At 46.0% G+C, this 22244-nt stretch overlaps 1 long non-coding RNA gene across 1 annotated transcript; it reads left to right on the top strand.

The window, feature by feature from the left end:
* Positions 1-813: 813 nt before the first annotated feature.
* On the top strand, positions 814-5323 carry LOC134479384 (uncharacterized). The gene is made up of 2 exons (XR_010052671.1): positions 814-3944; positions 4423-5323. It is a non-coding gene; the product is annotated as an uncharacterized LOC134479384 (long non-coding RNA).
* Positions 5324-22244: the final 16921 nt, after the last annotated feature.

Below are 22244 nucleotides of genomic sequence, written 5' to 3'. Positions count from 1 at the left end.
TCATACAAGAAGTTGCTCATTTACAAATCAGGAAGAATGGACCCAAACTAGCCAGCCTCTCTCTTCAACTGTGACAAATCTTCTGTTGTCTAAGCCACCTGACTTATGATACTTTGTTTAGAAGCTTTAGAACTACCATTCTCTGGAACCAGTCAATGGATAGAAAATGGCAGTGGAATCACAGTTCCATCCCTTCAGATATGAAGGAATGGGTTACCTCACTCACCTCACCAGGCAAGTCCCACATTCAGCTAACATGCTGGTTGCAGACAGGAAAAAAAAGGACCAGGGAAACGGTGGAAGAAAGGAGTTATAAATCTCACCATGGCTATGTGATGATTTGTAGAAATAAGAACAGTGAGTATTATGGGCAGTTCTTTTGTATTTTGTTTTAAACATTTTATACAAAACCTTTTGGTTTCTCCCTTTCCTATCCTCACATCACCCAACAGAGTTTTATTAATCACAGTTAACTTTATATCATGCTATTTAAGTTATAGAAGATCAAAGAGGACAGTGAAAATCACCAATGGCCTTTTTTACTTCTTTGAGATGGAAGTTTGCGCTTTGGATATACACGGAATCATTGTACCATGTCATACAGAGTGTGGCTTTGTCCCTGTCTGTGGGGATTTAAGTGTGACCTAAGGAAAGGGCATGGGTGGATGCTACAATGGTAGCTGAGCTGGCCAGTTTTACACATCAGCTCCATCTACTCATCTAGGTGTTTCCTTGCAGGCATTTTATAGATATTAGCTACACAAGTTGGCTTTAAGTAAAGAAGATTAGCATCAATAATTTCAGTGGGTCCGACTGCGATCTCTCTGTCTCTCTGGGACAGAGAAAGTCTGGTGAGTGGCCTCCAAAGTCCAGGGTTGATAAGTTGATAACTTGTCTTTCCTGTCTCTCTCTCTCTCTCTCTCTCTCTCTCTCTCTCTCTCTCTCTCTCACACACACACACACACACACACACACACACACACACACACACAGACACATACACACACGCCACCTTTTTCCCTTAGGACTTCACCTGATACATTCCTAACTTCTCTCATGAAAGCAAAGGATGTCAAAGACCAGTATTTCCCATAAACATAAACATTCATACTAAAAATTTAAGAACAATAATACATTCATGAACTGGAATAAAAGTTAGTGAAGTACTTGGAAATCGGTCATTGAAATTCATTACTTTAGCACAATAAAACAGAGAAGCCATATTATTGTCTCGATGGAATAGAATCAACAAATTCTATATTTGTGTGTGCTAAAAATTGTCAGTAAATGAAAACTAGAGGAACTCTCCTGAGTACATTAAAGAATATCTGTGAAAACTACAACAAACATTACACTTAGCACCAAAATACTGGCTGCTCCCTGGCTGGGGATGAGACTTAGGCAAGGATGTATATCTTACTGTTTCCAGTTGTCACTGAACGTCGAGGCCATAACCAGTGCAATAAAGCAAGGAAAGAAATAAGTATCATGAATGTATTTTTTTATAAAAGGTAAAACTGTCCTTCTTTATATACAGCATGCTTGCTGTATGTGTTGAGTCAGAGCTCTACTATTTAATATTCTCATGATTTGAGACTAAATATGTTTTATAGTAAGCCTACACTATAAAACGATGACGTCGAGACTGGGATGAAATAATACATGTGTGCCCGGCATTGTGTGGGGCTCAAAATGTATCAGTGTTCATAGTAATGGTAAGCTAAATGATTCTACCTTACCCGGAGTTTATATATCTATTGATTTGCAAAAACATTCTTATTACACATTTTATTTATGAATTTTATATTTATGTTCATGAAGAATGTTGGTTTGTGATTTTTTTTCCCTGCTTGTGTTTTGTAAAGTTTTAGTTTCAGAGTCTTCTGGTCTTACAAAAGGAATTGGGACTACATCAGCCAACATTACATCAGAGAAAGAACTCTAAGACATATGTTGCAAATGTGCTTGTTTGTAGGTCGGTTTTTATGGGCATAATATATATTTTAATCTCCTTTAATCCATCAGCCAACGTTTAGGTCAGTTCTACCTTTGGGCTCATTTCATGAGAAACTGAGACAGAGAGGTCCAGCAATGTGCATTGTGACCCACTGCTCACAATTGGCTAGATCCGAGTATCATTGTTTGGCCCCTGTGTCCAAGCGTCTTCCTGCTTCCTAGCCATGCACCAAATCAGCTTCCAACTAACCTCGGCAGGCTGTGTTTATTCCTTGTGTACAGATAAAATTAGTTAGTCACAAGCACTTACTCTAACTGTCCAAATTAACACTGCACATGTATCAAATGGACCCAAACTGTTGCTGAAGGCAGGGGAAGTGGGAGGCGGGAGATCTATCTTCATTCCAAGTGATGTGGATCAACGCCAGCCTCCAAGATTCTTCTTGGAGATAAATCAGGGCCGGTACTAAATGGAGTCTCACCATATTCAGTGTCTAATTTTTGCTGGGAATAAAGGACACAGCAGCTAAAACATGACCTGTACTGGAGCCTGTACAAAGTCACTCTGCATTACTTAACTGCTACATATTGGCCCAGAAATATTTCATTAACTACACACTTGCTGTAGATTCTATCTAGTTACCATAGAAACTTTGAAGGAAAAGCTTGTTTTTAACCCTTGGACTAGGTTCGCTACTCAGCTCTATAGCTCTATTTAAAGCCGCCCTTGTTATTTTAAACTCTTCCCTTTCTGCTTGCTTGTTTTCTTCTCCTGCTAGACAGCTCAGTCAAATTCACTCACGACCTTCAAACCACCACTTACGTGATTTTCAAGGCACAGTTCCTGAAGATGAAGATCTCCTTTAATCCATGGGCTATAGCCCATGGCGCTTTTGTGTGTTTATCTGCGGAATAGACTTCAGCTACCACAAAGTATTTTGTTTTTGTTTTTGTTTTTTTAAAGTTGAAGTTTCACTTCATCAAAAATAAAAACGAACTGTCTTGTTTCTATTCTCTCTTCAAATGACTTCCCATCCAGCCAGGTCTTCACGGAAGGCTTCACGGGTCCCCACCCTACTCCTCAGACATCTCGTAAGTGGGAAGTGTCTGCTTTCTAGAAGCTCTGAGCCTTCCTGCCCTCCCACCAGCCCTTTCCTCCAGGAGTTGCCAAGTACAGCACTAAGCTTTGCTGGCCTCTGCAGCTTCCCTTCCCTGGGGTGTACATATCTCAGAGCACTTTAGAGCCAGTGGACCCCCAGGAAGTGAACTCCTGCCTCCCTCCCTACTAGCGCCCTCTGTTCTCCTGCCTGATGTCCATTTGGCCCACATGGAAATTCCCATCTGGTTGTAATTGACTTTGTACTGCAGGAGAGAGGTGGGTGTTGGACAACTGGGTTGCATTTATTAGGGTCATTCAGGGCCTGGCCTTGTACTAGTTTGGAGGGAAGGTTGAAGACCAGATGTTGATCAATTCCAGAGGCTAACAAGTATAACCTGGGAGAGTTTAGAAGATTATTTTGAGGGTTTTTGATTTTGGTCATAGAAGGAGTAGAGGTCAGATACCACAGCTGAGGGCAACTCCACGTGAACGACATGCTTCCCCTCAAGGCACATCCGGTCTTCCGGAGAGAAAGGAGAGGTAGAACCTCTGAGTCCAGGGCATACCTGCCATCCAGCTCACTTAACCCCTCAAAGTGAGGATACAACTTTGGTATAATTACCCACCGAGGAGCCTGAAGGAAGCAGGCAGGCACACACTGCGGGGGTGCTGCCCATTCGTGGGGGCCTTCATTGTACAACCTCTGCACTGGGGAGCTCCAGAGAAAAGCCGATGGCTCCCGTCAACATGGGTGAAAAGGGAACCACCGCACACAGCTCTGTTCTGTGGTTATCATCAAACCACTGTGATACACCAAATCAGGTGGTGTCTGCCTGCAAGGAAACTCAAAGGTAACCACTGTGGCCAACACCGTGGCTCCAGGATCTAGGTAAGTCCTGCAAGCGGTGATCCTGCAAGCGGTGATGACTATGGGCTTAAGTGCATCCTGGGTTATTCTGATTCATGGACTCCTCTCCCTCATTTGTGCCTCTAGTGCTCTCATCTGACCACACCGACGACGACGTCAGCACAGACGAGATGCCTGTGAACTAAATTTCAGATTTATTTTCCCTATCAGTTATGGATTTCTTTTTAAAGCAATGTCTTTGTAAATCTATACTTTCTATCCAATAAAAAGAACCTCTAAACTTTTAATTTAGGGGAAGGGGAAGGGAGCACTTGCCTAGCTTACACCAAGTCCTGGGTTTGACTCCCAGCTCTGCTAAAGTATATGATATGGTGGGTTTGGGTATTTGAAGAGTTAGGCAAATATTACTTCTCTAATTTTGGAATATTTGTATCAGTCTACTCTAAGACATTCTGTAGCCATTAATCTCAACTTCTCACTCTCTTCCCCAATTCCTCAGAAACCAACAACCTGCCTTCTGTTTCTGACCACAAGTGTCTGGACACCACCCAATGGTTTTAGGTATCTCTGTAGAAGAACGCAAAGTCAAATGTGCACCAGGATCACGGTCCTCAGAGAGCATCCCTGCATTTCTCAGGTTCTAGCAAACCCAGCCGTATCCTCCCTTTCGTTGAACAGAACAGATGGCTGAAGCCTTCTCCTGGCCCAGGCTGTGCCTCTGTATTGCCAAACACGCTGATGAGCCCTGTCACTCAGCCCAGAGTCGCTATGAAAACAAATGCGGAAATACCTGGACAGCACCAAAGCAACGCAGGCATTTCCCAGCTCTCCCGCCACATTGCAGCTGCATGGGTGACTCCTGACCCAGTGACCCGTGGTGGAAATGGGTCTGGGCATGCCCGATCACTCCAGGTCAGGACTGGCCTGAGTGGACGGGCAGTGCTAAGAGCAGGCAGCAATGCTGATTTCAGATGAAGTTCCCAGTGTGAGGGGGTGAGGGGCCTGGAGCCTGAGGCCTCGGGGCCAGGGTACAGGCTGTTCAGGAGCTAAGTAGACAGCTAAGCACTTAACATGAGGAACATGGAGAAGCACCAGCGCAGACTATAGGAGTCTGAGGACTGCTGCCACCTCGTTTGGGAGCTGCTGCCCGGAAGTGTTTCTAAAGGCACACGATCTGCTGCAGCACTCTGAACTGAGAATCACTGAGAGCACAACTGGGCGGGTGGAGATCTTCCCACAGCCGCTTAGCCTCTTCAGAAGAGGAAAACGAGAGAAGAAAACATTCGATTTTCCAAGAATACCAATAGCAGCTTCCCTTGGAGGAAACACTTCACGATACAGATATAGTACTTGTTAGCATGCGACTTTTCCAGCCCAGAACATGAGCTTCTGCAAGGAGAGTGTGTGTCATTTCATTTTTATAAACTTGGCATGTAGTAATGACCAGTAAAGCCTTATTTATTGGGTGAAAATTTTCAAGTACCTATTTCTAATATTTTTTCCACAGAACTCTGTAGCATTAAAATACAAGTATCCTTCCTCTGAAAAATCACTGTATTAAGAAGGGCAGTTATAAAGTGCAAATGTGTGCTTTTAAGTATGCTATTCCTATCAGGGAGGACATGGTGCTGTACAATGCATCCATGAGGAAAATCTGTGAGCTGAATAAAGATGTTTAAAGCCATAGAACACCCGATTTAAGACCAGAGAACCAGGCTCTTAACGACAAATACCCAGAATGCATGTGAGCCTTCTCATAACTAGGGAAGATGCTGTCAATCATGCCCCACTGTTTTCCACCCAATCCAGGCTTAACCGTAGACTCATCACCAGCTCTATTTCACAGGACTGTTCCTGGGTGGTTGGTAAGGAAACAAACATAGTAATTTATCAGCCACCAGATCAGACAGGGCCTTGAAAACCCTTGGGTCGTCTTAGGGGGGAAGGGCACTTGAAAGGAGCCCACTGGATTCCTGAGATGCACAGATGTTGTCTGCACGTAGAGTGACTTCATTCTAACTCAAGGACCAGTGTTGGGGCTGGATCTGAGGCACAGACAGGCACAGGTCCTATTTACCAAGAGAGTCAAGGACCCTAGACAAAACGGTTATTTTCAAATCGGAGTGTGGAGGAGCAGGCAGTTAGCTGAGGAGGACATAAATAGTATTCATTTCTTCCCAGCTGGGTGAGTAATTGCATCTTCCCAGGAAACCTGCCTCGGAGACAAGCTGCCTGCTCCTGAGGATGCACTGCCCATGCAGAAGCACAAGTGGATACGATATGATAGTACCAGGCTTCGTCTGCCCCTGTGACGGGCGGCAGGGTAGACTTCAGAACGCGGACTTCCTGTCTGAATTCTGGCAGAGCTGAGTTAGGGAGAGATCTTTTTTCCTCCGACTTCCAAGGGGGACACAACAGAAAATTACCCTCACATGCTGTATAACATCTCAGAAAGCAGCAGGCAACACACAAGATGGCCGGCTCAGAGACTCTCTCACCTAGGGACGCCGCGGCTGCCTTAGTTTGTGTGGGTACACTCTATGATGTTCACAGGAGTTTTGGAAATCTAGCCCTGTGGGTCTCTGAACACGTGACTCAACTCTAAGGCTTGCCCTTTCTTTGGCCTTTTGTGGGAACCTGCAATGTTTACGCCTTTCTTCAGCTTGACTCCTGAGAACACGGGGTTTCAGTTTCTTCTTGGGCAGAGGAATTCAAAGCCAGAGAGGCTCCGTGACTGCTCCTCTGAGGTACAGTGAGCCAGCTGGGATCAGAACACGGGCTCTCTTTGTTCAAGACGCTAATCCCCCTGAACAGTGCTGACTCTCCTAAGCTGTCGGTAGAAAGTCTGCTCCAACCTTGAATGCCTGAGTGCCTAACAGTGACATCATTGTAAGCAGAGCAGCCCTAAAGAGAAGTGGGTAGGCACGGCCATGTGTCTAATTTTTATGGCACTTTGCCTCTAAGAGCTAGAGGTATTTTCTTGCCTTGCAATGAAGGGACGTGATGAATGAAAGTAGATAGTGTTTGTAACATTCTTCCAACCCAGTTTATGGGACATGGGCATAGTGTACACACTGCAGCCTCCGGTTAAGGGAAGAGTGTGAAGGAAACACTCAGACAGTGGGGGTAGGCCCACTGATACCCCCCAGGGACCTACAAGTGGAAGTGTGGGTCACACACTCAAGGCTGTCTTGAGCCTTACTTCAGATGACGTGTATCTGGAAGAGAGCTACAACATTTTGCCGGGAGATCACAATGGCACGCCAGTCTGTTGGGCAATGGGGGTTAAGGTGAGACTAAGAGGAAGCTGAACCATGATAGTGATAACCATTGGGGGATGCCCCAAAGTGCCAGCTGAGCCAGTTGCTTTTCCTGTCTGACTTGGAAAGACCAAGGTTGCCTCAGAGCCCACTCCCACCCTCCTTTCTTCTTCCTGAGCTTGGGACCCTCAGCTGGGCTCAGCCTCTGGCAGCTTCCTTAGCAAAGTCCTACAGCTTGTCAGGAGGTCTGATCCCAAACACTTTTGCTCATGAAAGCAGGCCATCTCTATGAGAATGTCACCAGAGAGATAAATCCTGACCACGAGGCTCCAGGTTCTCCAGATGAGGAGCTGAGCAGGCAAGGCTGGTGCAACGGCCAAAGCACAGTTTTTGGAAAGTGATGACTTTTAAGGTGAAGATTGCTAAGACAGGGAAGAACAGCCATTGGGAGCTAGAGAGACGTCTCAATGGTTGTAAGGACTTTCTGCTCAAAGCAGACCCTGAGTTCAGATCCTAGCATCCACACTGGGTGGCTTACAAATGCCTGTAACTCCAGCTCCAAGGACTCTAATGTCCTCCTCTGGCCTCTGCAGGCATTTGCACATACATATGCATACATCCACAGACACACACACACACACACACACACACACACACACACACACACAAAGACACGCACACCAGTCAGAAAGAAAGAAAGAGAAAGGAAGAAAGAAAGAAAGAAAGAAAGAAAGAAAGAAAGAAAGAAAGAAAGAGAGAGAAAAAGGAAGCAAGCCTTTGCGGAAGCACTGTGAAGGCAGGACTGCAAGGCTGAGGAGATGGCTGCAAAAAGCTAGCATATTAAATAATAATAATAAAGATGGGTATGGTGGTGCAAGACTTTAATTCCAGCACTTGGGGAGGCAGAGGCAGGAGGATCTCTGTGAGTTTGAGGCCAGCCTGGTCTACAGAGCAAGTTCCAAGACAGCCAGGGATGTTACCCAGAGAAACCTTGTCTCAGAAAACAATAACAATAATATCCAACAACAGTAACAAGGACAGCAACATTTTTTTCTATACTTCTTCCAGTGAAGTTCTCTCTCCCTTGTAAAGCACCCGGTCTTGTATTCAGTACAAAAGGGACGCAAAGTTCTCAAGGCAGCAAGAGTTCAGTGACCCTTGACCCACTAATGTTAGTGTTTCATCACTGACAAAATAGAGCTGTCGGTCCATGGCTCCACTGTTTGTAGGAGCATTTTTCTGAGTCAGTACTTCTTAAAATAAGACCCTGAGTGCACTGGCTCAGGGCATCAGGAAAAGGAAAGGTAGAGAACGTCATCCTCGAAGGACAAGTATGAGGTTGCCTCAGAGCCCACTCCCACCCTCCTTTCCTCATCTCTCAGTGGCCAGGAAGCAGAGAGGATAGAGGTCAGGCTCAGGGACAAGAAATAACCTTGAAAGTCTCCTGTACTCACAGTGACCTATTCCCTTCAAGTGGGCCTAATTACTAATAGCCCATTCAGCTAGGAACCAATGAATGGATCAATCCACCCTTAGGAGGCAGGCCTTGGAGACCAGCTTGAAGACGATCTCAATCCTAACTGGAGCTGCTGCCCACTGGACCATGGTGCTGTTAGTAAAGTGAGCTGGTCGCTCATGCTGGGACAGCAGCTGCTTGGGGACTGAGCAGAAAGTCCAAGGGAACCCAGAACTAAGGAAGACAAGGGGATCAGAACAGCAGGAAGAACTTTAAAACAAACAAAACAAAAGATTTATTTATTTTATGTGTATGAGAGCTCACTCTATCTGCATGTACACCTGCATGTAGAAGAAGGCATTAGTTCATACTACAGGTGGTTGTGAGCCCCCAGGTGGCTGTTGGGGATTGAACTCAGGAGCATCTAGAAGAACATACAGTGCTCTTAACCAGCCCTACAGCAGAAAGACCTACGTCCTCAAGGCTTCGGCCTCACCTCCCATCCCCACTGTAGCCACAGTTTCCATGGAACTTGCCAGGGTTGGATGGGGGTGTGGTTGGGGGTGACTTACAGCTGGGGCTTTTAAGGTGGATCTCTAGCAGAGATTATCCTGACGCTTAACCATTTTTCTCCATTCATACCCTAGCCTAGGTCATGCTGACTCATTCTGGGATGCTGACACTGGCTACAATGTATCATTCTTAGGAGAGCCATATCCTTTCCAGCCTTCCCTCTTCCTAAACTGCCTCCAACAGCCTTAAGATCTCTTATTCAAAGCTCTCCCTCGCTCCTGCTAGGGAGTATCTGAAGCTCAGACTTCTTTGTCTGGTTTCCAGAATCTTCTAAATAACCCAGCCCAACTTCTAGCACTCATGGGGGCTGGGGAGGGGGTTCTGGATTCTCCACCTACAGTTCCTCCCTGATCCTCCTCCTCCTCATCCCGGACTCATCTCTGGCTTCACTTCTTATTCCTGGTCCCTGTAAAGCCCTCTTGCTCTTCCTATTCAGTTTCTTCTTTGGGATTGCCTATGGTCTCCAGAGAGTCAGGACAGAGACTAGCATAGGGACAGGGAAGGGTAACAAGTCATACTTGTAGATTTTCTAAGTCAAGGGCGATCCTGAATTGCCATTCACCTACACAACAAATACCTATTGGCTGTCAGGTGTGTGCTGTGGTGTGCGCCAGTGATCAGAATCTGAAAAGGGCAGTCAGAGGAAGCCCTTATGTTGGTGGAAACGAGATAGACAGTTTAACAAGCAGTTCCAGTCCAGGACGGCCCAAGGATACCATGCTAGGGGACAGATAGCATGCTATGAGAGAGCATAATGAAGGCACCTAACAGAGTTGGGGCATAATGGAAGGTTTCTCTGAATTAGTATTTCTTAAAATAAGAAAAGAGTGTCTTAAAATAGCTAGAAGAATTTTAGCATGGCTTGATCATTTGGTAGAAATTTCTCCTTAATTTTTCTCCATCCATTTAAATCTTACTTTTATGCTGTAAATAGTTATTAAGTGGTAATGCAGTTGTCTGTGTACACCCATTACCTAGATATAAATGGTATATGACTTAAGGTCATATCTTCCTTAAATAGAAGTCATCAGGAAGAGTGAGTCAGCTAGACCCACAAGCATGGGTATGGAATGAGCAGAGTAAGGTGGATTAGCCAAGTGTACACCAGGAAGACCTGCTCACTTGCTAGAAGGGACCATTGTTGTAGAGATCTCCGTAGAGTTCATGCTGAACCTCCTGACATGTTTGAGGGTTGTGCTGCAAAGGAGCGGAGGGTGGGGAGGAAGAGGGAGAGGAGAGGAAGGGACAAGATACCCCGTGCAGCACATTCCTCCTGGCCACTGCCTCCCTGTACACCATTGCTATTCATAGCACTTCCTTTTCAGCCAAAATGTGGGAACAATCTGACTGCCAAGCTATTATGAATAAAACGAAGAGGCTGTCTCTATACAAATCTGTCCGCGCTCCCTTCCTATTACTGAGAGCCAAAGGGCTGAGGCCCGGCCCAGCTGGGTCTCACACGTGCCGCCATAATCTGGGCAGTACATTCCCCAAATAGAAAGAAGGCGGGGTTTAGAGAACACTCATTTTCCTGAACTAAGAGTCACAGCTCGGGTGTGCTGCTGTTTTATTATGCTGCTTCTGGGTTATTTATTTAATATTGTTTCATTAAAATTTAAAGAACACAACTGGTTCTACAAATAAAACATGAACTGCCAGAGTGCAAAAAATGGATGGTTAAATTCAACAAATACTTGTAAGTTTCTGAAGGAATTGGAATGTGGAGTCTGTCCATCTAGGAGGATAGATAATGTTTGCAACTAAAGACTTTTCTAGTCACGTGGAGACCAGGGAACAGGGAGGCCTCCTGAGCACAACTCAGTGAGTGGTCGCCCGTTAGCCTCTTCCATTAAAGCCTTCAGAGTACAGATCTCAAGACTCCTTTGTCTTGCATGGAGATGGCAAAAGGCTATGAGACATGCTCGCTCAGGGTCTCACTAACTATTGATGGCTTTGGAAACAGGAAGGCCCTGGCTGTGGTATTCAGCCACATTAAATGACCAGTATTATCCACAGCCCTGTGACATGAGTTAATTGTGCTTGCTGGGCTTTGACGCTGGGACCACTGGGGAAGGCTGTGCGTAATTAGGAGCTGGCCTAATGAAAAGGACTTTACTCACACCACATGCCCAGTTTTTGTCCTCAAAGGAGAGTGCCAGTCTGAGAAAGGGTGAGTCTCTAGGGAGATGCGTTTAGAAGGAATTCTGAGGGTGTGTAGTGATCTTGTTACAGCGGCTTTGGGGGTAGAGGAGAGATTCCCAGGCAGAATTTAGGCCAGGACACTTGCGAGCGATAGACCCAACAGAACTCTGTTGTCACAGCAGCCATACACAGTGAGCCGCAAGTTCTGTGGTGGAGGAATAAGAAGCGTCTTCCTAATAGATTTCTCCTGGTCCAGTGTGAATGGCTTCCAGGCACTTAAAGGACTCAGTGGCTGAATATTTCATCTTCATCTGTGCTCTGCACAGAAAACATGGTAGACAGTGTCGGACTTTCCAGACTTAAGGTGCACCCTCATTCAGGCTGGTTTCAAACCCAGAGGCTCCTTGTAGCACCTTTCCTATAAACATTAATAAATAACTCCCATCACTCTTTAGAAACACAGAATCAGCCTTTTCAATCTCTTGGAGAAGCCTTATGACGAGGAGGTGGGGATTCTAAGCATAGCTCAGACGTGAAGCAAAACCCTCTGGACAGGGGGCCTTTACCTGCTATTATCGTTCCTTAAACCACGAGGCTTCCTTAATTTCTCAATCCTTTATCTTACTTGTTTTCTTTTTGAGACAGAGTCTCTATGTTGTCCAGACTAACCTTCAACCTAAAATCCTCTTGCCTCAGCCTCCAATCTGTTGGAACTATTGGCATGTGCCACCATGCCCAGTTCATGTGTGATTTTTGACTGTTTAAAGGTCCTAGGAATCTGACTGCATTACAAACTCCTCAGGCTCCATCCTGCAATCCTGGTTGTGATTTCCAGTACAATCTTCTGTGCTGCCCACCTTGATCATTCAGCTCCATATCGGTCTGGCCTTGAGTTGTATTCTTAGAGCTCCAAGCAGATATGGTTATGCTAAGACCAATCAGTCATTGAAATTCAACCATGACCGAACACAGAACTTCAGGATTTGAGGGAAATGTGTCCCCTCATCTCCAGTGATGTTTCTCAGAAGTAATGCTATTACTATTTGAAATTCTCCTCCATACTTGGTGACAGTCTATGTAACAGCTGGTGGTAGCTAATTGCCATGAACACCTCCTTCGTGCCTTTCACCCCAGTGCCTTTCCTTCTGGTGTCCCACACTTTTAAAAAAAAGAAGGTTTATTTTACTTTATGCCTGCATGAATATAAGAATACCACATATATGCAGGTGCCCATGGCAAACAGAAGAGAGTGTTTGATGCTCTGGGACTGGAGTTAGAGGTGGGTGTGCTCTTAACCCTGAACCCTCATCCCATATTCTTATTCCCAGTGTAGGCCTCTCAGTTAAAACCACAGCTAGCTGCTTGTAAATCCCTTTCTTGCTAAGCTGTTGAAGTCAGGAGCCCCCTCTTTCCCATCCCTGTATCTCCATCGTCCCCAACAAAGAGCTGAAAAGAAATGGACAAGCCTTCGGACTTCCCACGTCAGCATGTGCTTCTCTCTCTATCAGTCAAGCAAACAAATCTATTTAATAATCCTATGACTCAAAACACATTTCCCCAACCAGCCTGTGAAAATATCATTAAAGAATCTGTTGAACTGAACACCTTCCTCAAGCCTGAAGTTTTCTCCTGACATTTGGGTTTAATATTTCAATAAAAATAAATAGAAATTAACCTAATTTGTGATGATCTCTTTTTAGTCGACCCATGTTACTGTATTTGCCCTCCTACAATTTAGTGAGCTCTGTGTTTGATGGTCTATTCTGTAAGTTTGCTGGAACTAACACGAGGGTCACTAGTGTGTGCTTCCAGAATTTACTTCTGAAATTCCTTGGTAACCCACTCAAGGCTTGTTTCAAGAAGTTCTTCGGTCACAGATTTGAGTCATTTCGTGGTCTGAAAGGAGTTGGTCTGACCTTAGAGGCTTGAATATGTTTAAAATAATGACCTGCTCTCAATATCCATAACCGGGATTCACCCACCTCTTCGGGGCATGTTGCCACGGACGGCTATCAGCTCTCTGGTGACAGACAGACTGGATCCAAGCAGCAGTGTGTCCCTGCCAGGCACTGGCAGAAGTGGATTTACCATGAAGCTAATGAAGCTTCCAGTGCCTTCATTCTGTATTGTTTTTTCTTTCCTTAAAATTTGTCTTCTAAACTGTATAACTTGGATCTGCCCCTGGGCTTTACAGAAGCTCTTGTATTATGCTTCTGCTGGAAATGTTCGTGTGGGAGATGCTATGACCAGCCTACCAAAGCCACAAACGCAAAACATGAGTGTGACCTCGAAGCCTAGCAAGACACTGACACCAACCTTCACCAAGTCACTTGTCCTCCTGTTTTCTTACAACATGGGGATATTACTCCTTATTTCAGAGTTAACTGGATGTTATTCAATGTTGACTGACATTAAGTAGACCCCACCTAAAAGTAATTTGGTAAATAAAAATAAATATTAACTTATGTATATATGTGTGCAGAGAATCACACAGGCAGAATGAGTATTTACTCCATGAAGGAAGTGATCTAATTAACAAGTCCAGGATATAGACGATGAGATTTGCAGCCAGGAGAACTGGCTTCTGAGCACAGGCCAGGAAGCAGCAGGAGACTGATCACATCCTTTAATCCCTTGGGTCTCAGTCTCCTCATCTGGAAAACAGAGATGGCAACGCCTGCTCACCAAGGTGCCGTGAGAGCCGAGATCCTATATACCAAAATTCTTTGTGAACGTCGGAAGTAATTTACAGATGCAGGGTGTTTCTATCACCCTCAAACTACAAATTTACACTCAACTAACACAAAATGTGTAAATCACAGACTGTACATACCATTGGGAGGCATGAGGGGCAGGAGCCAAACATTTAGCAAACAACTATACAAATATCAAATATCGTCAATTTAAAAAAATAAATACAATATCCTTTTAAAGGAATCCAGGCCACATCTTTTCTGTACACAGTGGCACTAGAGGTTACACTAGGAACCCAGGATCCTCAGACTTGGAAACTTTCCTTGTCAGAAGATACACACGCCTATAGCTCCTTTAATGGGCTCTTTAGTTGACGCCCAACCTCCCACCCTAGAAAATATACCTACATTTCGAAAGTGCTTACATCTGAGGTTCTAATAGTGTCCCATGTTTGCTTCTGACTGGGTGGTATTCCTCCAAACAGAGAAATAACCTTGGAAAACAGACTCAGGTTTCCAGAAGACTTGAGAAATCTTCACGTCCCCTTAGCAATTTCTGAGCACTGAGCTTGCAGGATTAATCTGTTGGGTTGGGAGGCTGTTGCTTGACTTTTCTTAGCTCAGTTGAACAGCAATTTAAACATAGATTCCTCTCCTTACAATCTGTTGTTTTACAAGGAAGGCCTCATTTCACCAAGCCCCATGCACAGTGAAGTTTCTAGGCGCAGCAAAGACAACTGCATTCATTACTTCCAGCCCCAACTTTTGGTTCAGAAAGGAATCCAGTTTCAGCTCATTATCTCCAGAGCTCCAGCTTCATCAGTCTCCATTAGGAGGCACGCTGCCTTTCTGCCAAGAGGCACAGAGAGTGAGCACCCCAATTGCCTGTCATGGGTACTGCCACTCACAGCTACCTCCTTGCCAGGCACCACTCTGGATTTCACTGGACAGACCCCCCACCTTCCTAACTGAAGGACGTCTTCTGTCCTGAAGTGACTCTCTGACATCCTGAGACAGCGGTCATCTCCCTGCTGGCTTGCCTTCGTGTACGCAACTTTTCATTCCTACCACAGAAATCTTTCCATACCTCAAATAAAACCTTGATGCCCTAGTAGGATTGAGCTCGGATGTTCATCTCACTGCCTGAAGCATCTTCCCGCTGCTGTTAACCCATGGCTTTGAATGAAAAGAAGGAAATGAAGAAATCTGGGTCAACTGTAGGCAGAAGAAGGAAGTCTAAGGAAGGAAAATAAGAAAGATGTGGCGGGGTCAGAGGTGATGGCAGTGGCTGGCAGGCAGTGGACAGTGAATTAGGAACCTTCCAGGGAGGGTCGTAGACGTAGGCCTGAGGGCCTGGGACCTGCGCTTAATCACCTTTAAAAGCTGCTCCGTCAGTCCCTACTTCTATGTAAGAAATCAAGAAGATAAAATTAAGTACAGCTATGCTTATAGCTGCGTGGGGTCTCCTCCGACATCCACCCTTATCATTTCTTCCTCTCTAAATTTGCTAAAATAATTTTAAAAAAAAGAAAAGCAAAGCAGATACTGTTTATCGTGAAACAAATCAAAGCTCTGTCAGGAGAAACAGTGTGGGCGTGTGAACAGCAAAAAGGCATGTATACGTCACAGAAGTTCTGCTGACGGGTCCATGGCCCTCGTGCCCCTCAGCTGTAAAACTGCACACTACCATCGAGGGATAGAGTCAGAACTCCAGGGTTCACCAGCGTCCCACTACAGTAGGCACCTTTCTCTCTGCACAGCACACCAGGCCTGCACTGCTAGCAGGCAGCCCCTTCTGTTGGGATGGTCTGCTAGTATACCAATGGGGTACCCAGGAACTGCCATGCAGGGGAGGGAGGGAGAGGAAGCTTCTAGCAATTGCTGACTATTTGCTGCTTCAGCTCTTTCTCCAACCCTCAGAGAGAATGACTCTCGGGTGTGGCTACTTCTGTGCTCCAGAATACACTGGATGGTGTTCTCCATACATCTCCAATTTTCCTACATTGTTACTGAAAGAAATGCTTTCTCCTAAGTCACATTCGCCTGGTTCTTCATCTCCCTGGTACCTGCTGGAGAGCCTAGGATGTTCTGGAGATCTGTGAGGTGTGAGAGGGGCATTTCCAAAACCCGGCAGGGAAGATGGGCCCAACATGGGGGGATTGGTAAGGAAGATACATACACACAGGCATATGCATTCTCCTTCGTTTGGTAAGGATTGAACTCCAGGTCTTTCACACATTAGAGGTATAACTAAGGAACAGCTTTTTATTTTATTCCCAAATGTGTCTTCTTTATATTATTCTAACTTTAATAAATGACAAAATAACTTTGACAGGAAATAAAGCCATTGAAAACACAGTTTAAAGAAAATGGCACCATATGAGCCTCTAGTGAAGTGACAGAGAGAAGGGTCAAAGAACAGGGAGAGGCGCTTCCTCTGTGGGCTCGAAATATGACCTCCTGCCCTGAGCCGTGCAGATCAGCCCTGTGGAGGGTTTGGTGTCTCTGTGACTCACTCTCACTGCTGTAAGCACATTTAACCCATGCAACAACTGCTAAGTAGATATCATCAACACTTTCAGTCCCACACTAGGAAACTGAAATACTGTTTGAGACATATAACAACAAAATCTCTCTCCCACTTCCCCTCTCCCTCCCCTGTCCCCCCTCCCCCATAGCCCCCACCGCCACGTCTCCTGATAAAGCACATTGCTGTTGTGAGGATCAAATAATCTGTGAGTGTGAGAGCATTCTGACAGTCCCAAGGCACCAACATGCTCACCACACAGTAACTATTATCCACGGGCCTGGTTGACAGACGCTATCAGGGCTAGGGACTGTTAGGTCTCAAACCCAGAGCAAATGGCTAACTGAGGTGCCTGCTTAACATATCACAGTGGACCTGGCCACCAGGTTCTCCCAGCATCCCTCAGCCCATACCTGTTACAGGGTATGACTAGCATACTCCGCCTTCTACCCTAAACTTCTCCGGCCCAGGGCTGTGCTACCCTTCCCTATATAACTCAGCCATTTTGATTACCTGGTCCTTTTTTCTCTTTTACCCTCCTGACCTCTTGGTCTCCTGGCTCTCTCCCTTTTCTCCTTCTCTCTCCACACATGACTTCAGCTCAGGGAAATGTTCCCTCTGGAGTCTCCTAGATGCCCCTGCCTCTGGCTATGCTCTACCTTGTATCGACAATAACCTTCGGGGCAGTCATGACCTTCCTTTTTTATTGCCTTTTCTCACTCAGGGTACAGCTTTGTTCTAGTCTTTCCTTAGAACTGTTAAAACCAGTGAGGTTATGCTACCAGCCTGGGAAATTGTGACGCATATTTGCTTGGAGTGCACTAGCTCCCTCTGCTTGCAGGCACAGCCGCAGTCTGAATTTGATACCTTTCTTCTACTGCCCTGGCCACACCTGCAGGGCTGGCAGGGAGGCTTCCTGGGGCACCCAGGAAGCCCAGGAGAGGTTCTGTCTTCAGCTACTGCTGAGTTGAATTGTGTCTCCTAAAAAGGAGGGTAAGATCCCAACCCCCACTGCCAGAAATGGGATCTTATTGGAAATGGGGTTCTTTGAAGATGACCCACTCCAGCCCTTGATAAGTGGGCAGTACAGCCCCCACTCCAAACACACACACGCACACCCTACTTCCTAGTCAAAGCTGGGAGTCTGGGAGAGTTTGCAGTCTAGACAACCTATGTTCAGACTGGCTTGGTTCAGAGCTGAGTGTGACCATCGCTCTTTCTGAAAAGTTGTAGAGGGCAGTGGGCAGGGCTTCACAAGTTCACGTAGACCCTGATGCCTGCCTGCCGTGAGTTAGCAGAGGAAAGAGACCACTGAGCAAGAAGAAGGAAGTGGAAGGGAGAGAAGAAAGTGAGCTGCTTGTGGGGAGGGGGAGGCAGGGAGTTGGGTCCCAGAGTTGTTCTTTCTTGAGCCAGACCTCCCTGGGCTCCCAGCCATGTGCCTTTTAGTAACTCCCCCTCCCCTTTCCCCTGGCAATTCATTCTTTTTTTTTTTTTTTGTGCCTAACATGACCTGGGAATGATGGCCCGAAAAGGAAACTCCAGTCCCTAGACAACAATGTATAGTAGAAGAACGACTTTATCCGGCCCACATTTTTATGTTCCCTTGTCTTAGTCCGAAACAGGGGAGTGCATTAGTTAGAACCTTAAATCTCATGAATCAAAAAGCCCCAAGATATTGGGCATAAGATAAAACTGCTGTGGGACCCTGGGACAAAGTAGAAACCCCACTGAGGGGGAAAGGAAGGGACAGAGCAAGACATGGCCACATTGAAGCTTGTTGGGGCATGAGGGTTAATCCCCAGAGCCTAAACTGTTTAACCTTTTCCAGGGAAGGAACCTGATCTAAACCAACCCATATTTTATAAAGATTGCATTACTGCAGGGTGATGTGTTTTAGAAGTGAACAAGACTAGAAGAGAGAAACAGGGAGACTGTTCAGAAACCAGTAGTTCCTTAGAGGAAGACCAGACCCAGGACGCAAGAGGGGACATGTTTCCTAACAGGAATAAGTAAGTGAACGTGACAGCTATGGGAGGAGAGTGGAGATACACTCCCATGCAGTGACCATCCTGCAAGAAGCCAGGCTCTGGGACAGGGGAGCAAGGCAAACTTGGACCTTCCAGGCCCTCAGTCACTCCAAGAGCCACTTGCAGAGATTTGAGACAAAGATCCCATCCCCCAGGGTGGGCCTATCCCTGCAGCCGAGAGCACAGGCTGCTCCTACCCGCAACAGCGGGAAGTTTCTTTAGGCCTCTGTTGGCCTGGAGCCTCACACCAGAGCTCTGTGTTTACACATTCAAGAGAACTGAATCTCACATAATCATATATGTGACAAAGGCCTCGGCTATAAGCAACATTAATGAAGACAAATGAATCAGCCAAACACTGCAGTCTGTGTATCGGCTCCCAGGGCCCTGCTGCATGCTGGCAGGCTGCTTGGAGGGGGATGGGCTGGCTCTGGCTGTAGCTCTGGCTTTGCCTGATGGAGATGTATGAGATGCCTCCGGCTGGGCCTGGCCACCCTGACTGAGGCAGGCGAAGAGGTGTGGAGGGCATTTTGGGATTGATTCTAAGTGCATATGAAAGCCATCTTAAGAGAGGCCTGCATGAAAGGAGGAGTTGGCTGTAAGGGTCTAATGGTGTTAAATAAACACATTCTCTATATCCTGGAGGTTGCTGGTGAGGAAAGCAGCTATTGGAATTTTAATTCCAGCCAGACAGTGAGTAACCACACCCTATGAGGCATTTTACTGAGTACAATCCGTTATGCATACGGCTCTTAGCTAAAGTCCCTCTCCCTGCCCAGGCATTTTGTATCATTCTTCCCATCCGGTTCTCTTTGTGACAGATTAGAAAACATTCAGCTTCAAGACTTTTACTCCCATCTCTCCCCAGAGGATCAAAGTCGATCAAAAGAGGCAGACGTTTGTAAATCAGGTTCTCTGATCTCTGAGCTGTGGGGCTGCTATGAGAGGCAAGCTGGACAGCCAGCACCTCCACAGGCTGAGTTTGGTGCTTAGACCCATTCAGACAGCCTCCAGAAGTGAAAAGACAGCAGTCCCAAGGGGTTCCAGAAGGAGGACATGGAGCCCTACCTAGTTACCAGGCAGCATGTACACCCAGCTGCATGGAGTGCCGAGCTATCATTTTGGCATTTACTGCACGCAGTGCAGGAGACGGCATGACGGATCACCTCCTGCTCCTGGGGTATATCTCCAACAGGGCAAGAGAAAAGGGCATTTCATCAGAGTCTACAGAAACATTCTTAGAGGTTTCCTGACACTAATGAAGCCAGCCAATATCGTTGGGTCAATATGAAGGAGTTGGAAGCTAATTAATCAGGGTGGAGATGGGATTCATGGATGGCCGTGGAACAATGGAATGAAAACTTGGCAAGTGAGGAAAAGCCTTGCATCCAGGCAATGACATAGTACCATGTCCTGTCTCATGCCCTGTAGAAGAAATCCCAGTTAGGCGCAGAAGGTAAGTTAGGTAACAGATCCATCGTCACCAGCAATCTTCTGCGGGGAATTTTCTCTTAATGACGCTCAGATTGATTTTCCCATTTCCCTGGAAGGAAATGGAAGCGAAGAGAAAACATAAATGTCTTTTAATAATGCTAGGCAGGCCAATATGAGGACACATGTGTACAGGAGAAATGAACAATACCAATGACACGCTTGGGAAAGCAGGCTTCCCTGTGACTGAGTCAACAGAAGTGGGGTGAAAACTGGGTAGGGCACTATTCAATATGACTTAGCCAGCAGCCACACCCACTTAGTGGAGACAGAAAGAGACTTGTCACCTGGGGCTCATCTCTCAGTCCAATTCCCTCTTCTCCTAAGACAAAGGGTTGGACTGGCTGGACTCGGTGGTCCCTTCTGGCCTGCAGATGCTCCCCGTCACTATGATTTCCCAAGAGACGCCAGGGCATCATTAGCCCAGGGCTGTGGAGCATTGTGCAGTAGGAGGGTCCAGGACATCGTCTCCTAAGCCATGGTTAGATTTTACTTCCCTCCTGATTGTCCCTTGATTTATCAGAGTCTCAGAACCTAATAAAATGGTATCATTTCATCTTGAACCTAACATGGCGCTTTGTTAAGCATGTGGTAGCTCCTGGTTTGAAATGCACGGTCCTTCTGTGTCCTGATGGGTCAAAACCACTTGGCCATGAAGCCGCAAAGCACCAGATTCAGAGTCCTGCTGTGTCGCTACGTGGTTGGATGGTCCTAGACGGCCACTTTCAAGCCATTGAGAAGGAACTATGTGGCTGTACCAGAACTCACATGGAAAGATGGCCACAACCTGTTATTTAAATATTTTAAAGTAAATGGCAAGTAGTAAAGCGCTTTTTGCACAACCAAGAGGATCATAGTTGGAACCCTGGTTTAAAACTCAGAAAGCTTGTGTATGTGTCCTCTTTGTAAAAATTCTGGGTGTAGTAGCTGGCTCTGGGAAGACAAGGGCAGATAGAATCCAAGGACTAACCAGCCAGCCTAGCCTAATTGGTGAGGTCCAGAGCAAGTGAGAGGCTGTCAGAGATCAAGGTGCATGCATCATACCATCTACGTTCACCTCTGGCCTTCTCTCTCCCTCCCCCTCCCCTCCCCTCCCTCTCTCCCTCCCCCCCCCACAGTTTTAATATGGTAAATGACAGACAAGAGTCAAAAGATAGGAATTACCCAAGTATGTATTGGTGTACAAGAAGAAAAAGTGTAGTGTACACAACCAATTCTGAAAGAAATTCTGACACGTCCTACAAGGATGGTATCATAGCAGTCACAAACACCCTGTGTTCCACACACACGAAGCACCTAGAGTCCTCACGTTCACAGAGTTAGAATGCAGCGTGCTGCTGTTCAAGGGCCGGGGGCAGCAGAGAGGAATGCGCCTCAGTGTGCATCAGGTACAGTTTCAGAGGGGAGAACCTTCATGGAGATGGAAGGTGGTAATGGTTGTGCAACAATGTGGATGTAGTTAATGCCACTGAACCATATACCTACAATGATTAAAATGTGAGCTTTATGTTCCATGTATCAATATATAGTAATACATAATATATTGTATATTATAGTAATGATATATATTACATGTATGATTGCAACATACATGTAAAAAATGAAGCAGCAGAACAGCATGTCTGTCCTTAAGCTGTGACCCAGGACATCAGCATCTCCGTATACAGACCCTTGTTAGAGGCACAGACTGTCAAGCAGTGGGATCCAGAAACCTTGGACCTGATGCTGTGGGGAGCGACCAAGCATCTGGAGCTTTAACCCATCTCCTGCATTCTGATGAGCCTGAATATTTGAGGATTACTGTCTCAAGGCACAATTTCTGAATTTCTACTGCACATTTAAAGCACCTAGGAAGATGTCAAAACTTCCACTTCCCAGATCATACTCCCTGTCAAATACATCAATGTCTCTGGGACAGTGGGGGAGCAGGCCTTGAGAAAACCCTCATTTATAACAACGTGCAACCAGAGACCACACCATTGTAAAGTAAATGTCTGCCTGCTGCCAGCCAGACACTTCTCCCAAAGGTGTAGGCCTCACACAAGGAGTAGCTGCGTCCTGCAGACACTGAGAGAAGAGTGGCCAACCAGGAGCTAGGCACTCTGTTCTCTCTCCTCTACGTGAAATTGAGGGCTGGCGAATAGGTTTTTAA

The sequence above is a fragment of the Rattus norvegicus genome, chromosome 6, assembly GCF_036323735.1.
Source record: "Rattus norvegicus strain BN/NHsdMcwi chromosome 6, GRCr8, whole genome shotgun sequence".
Classification (NCBI taxonomy): domain Eukaryota; kingdom Metazoa; phylum Chordata; class Mammalia; order Rodentia; family Muridae; genus Rattus; species Rattus norvegicus.
This window is presented reverse-complemented; position numbering and strand designations above follow the sequence as displayed.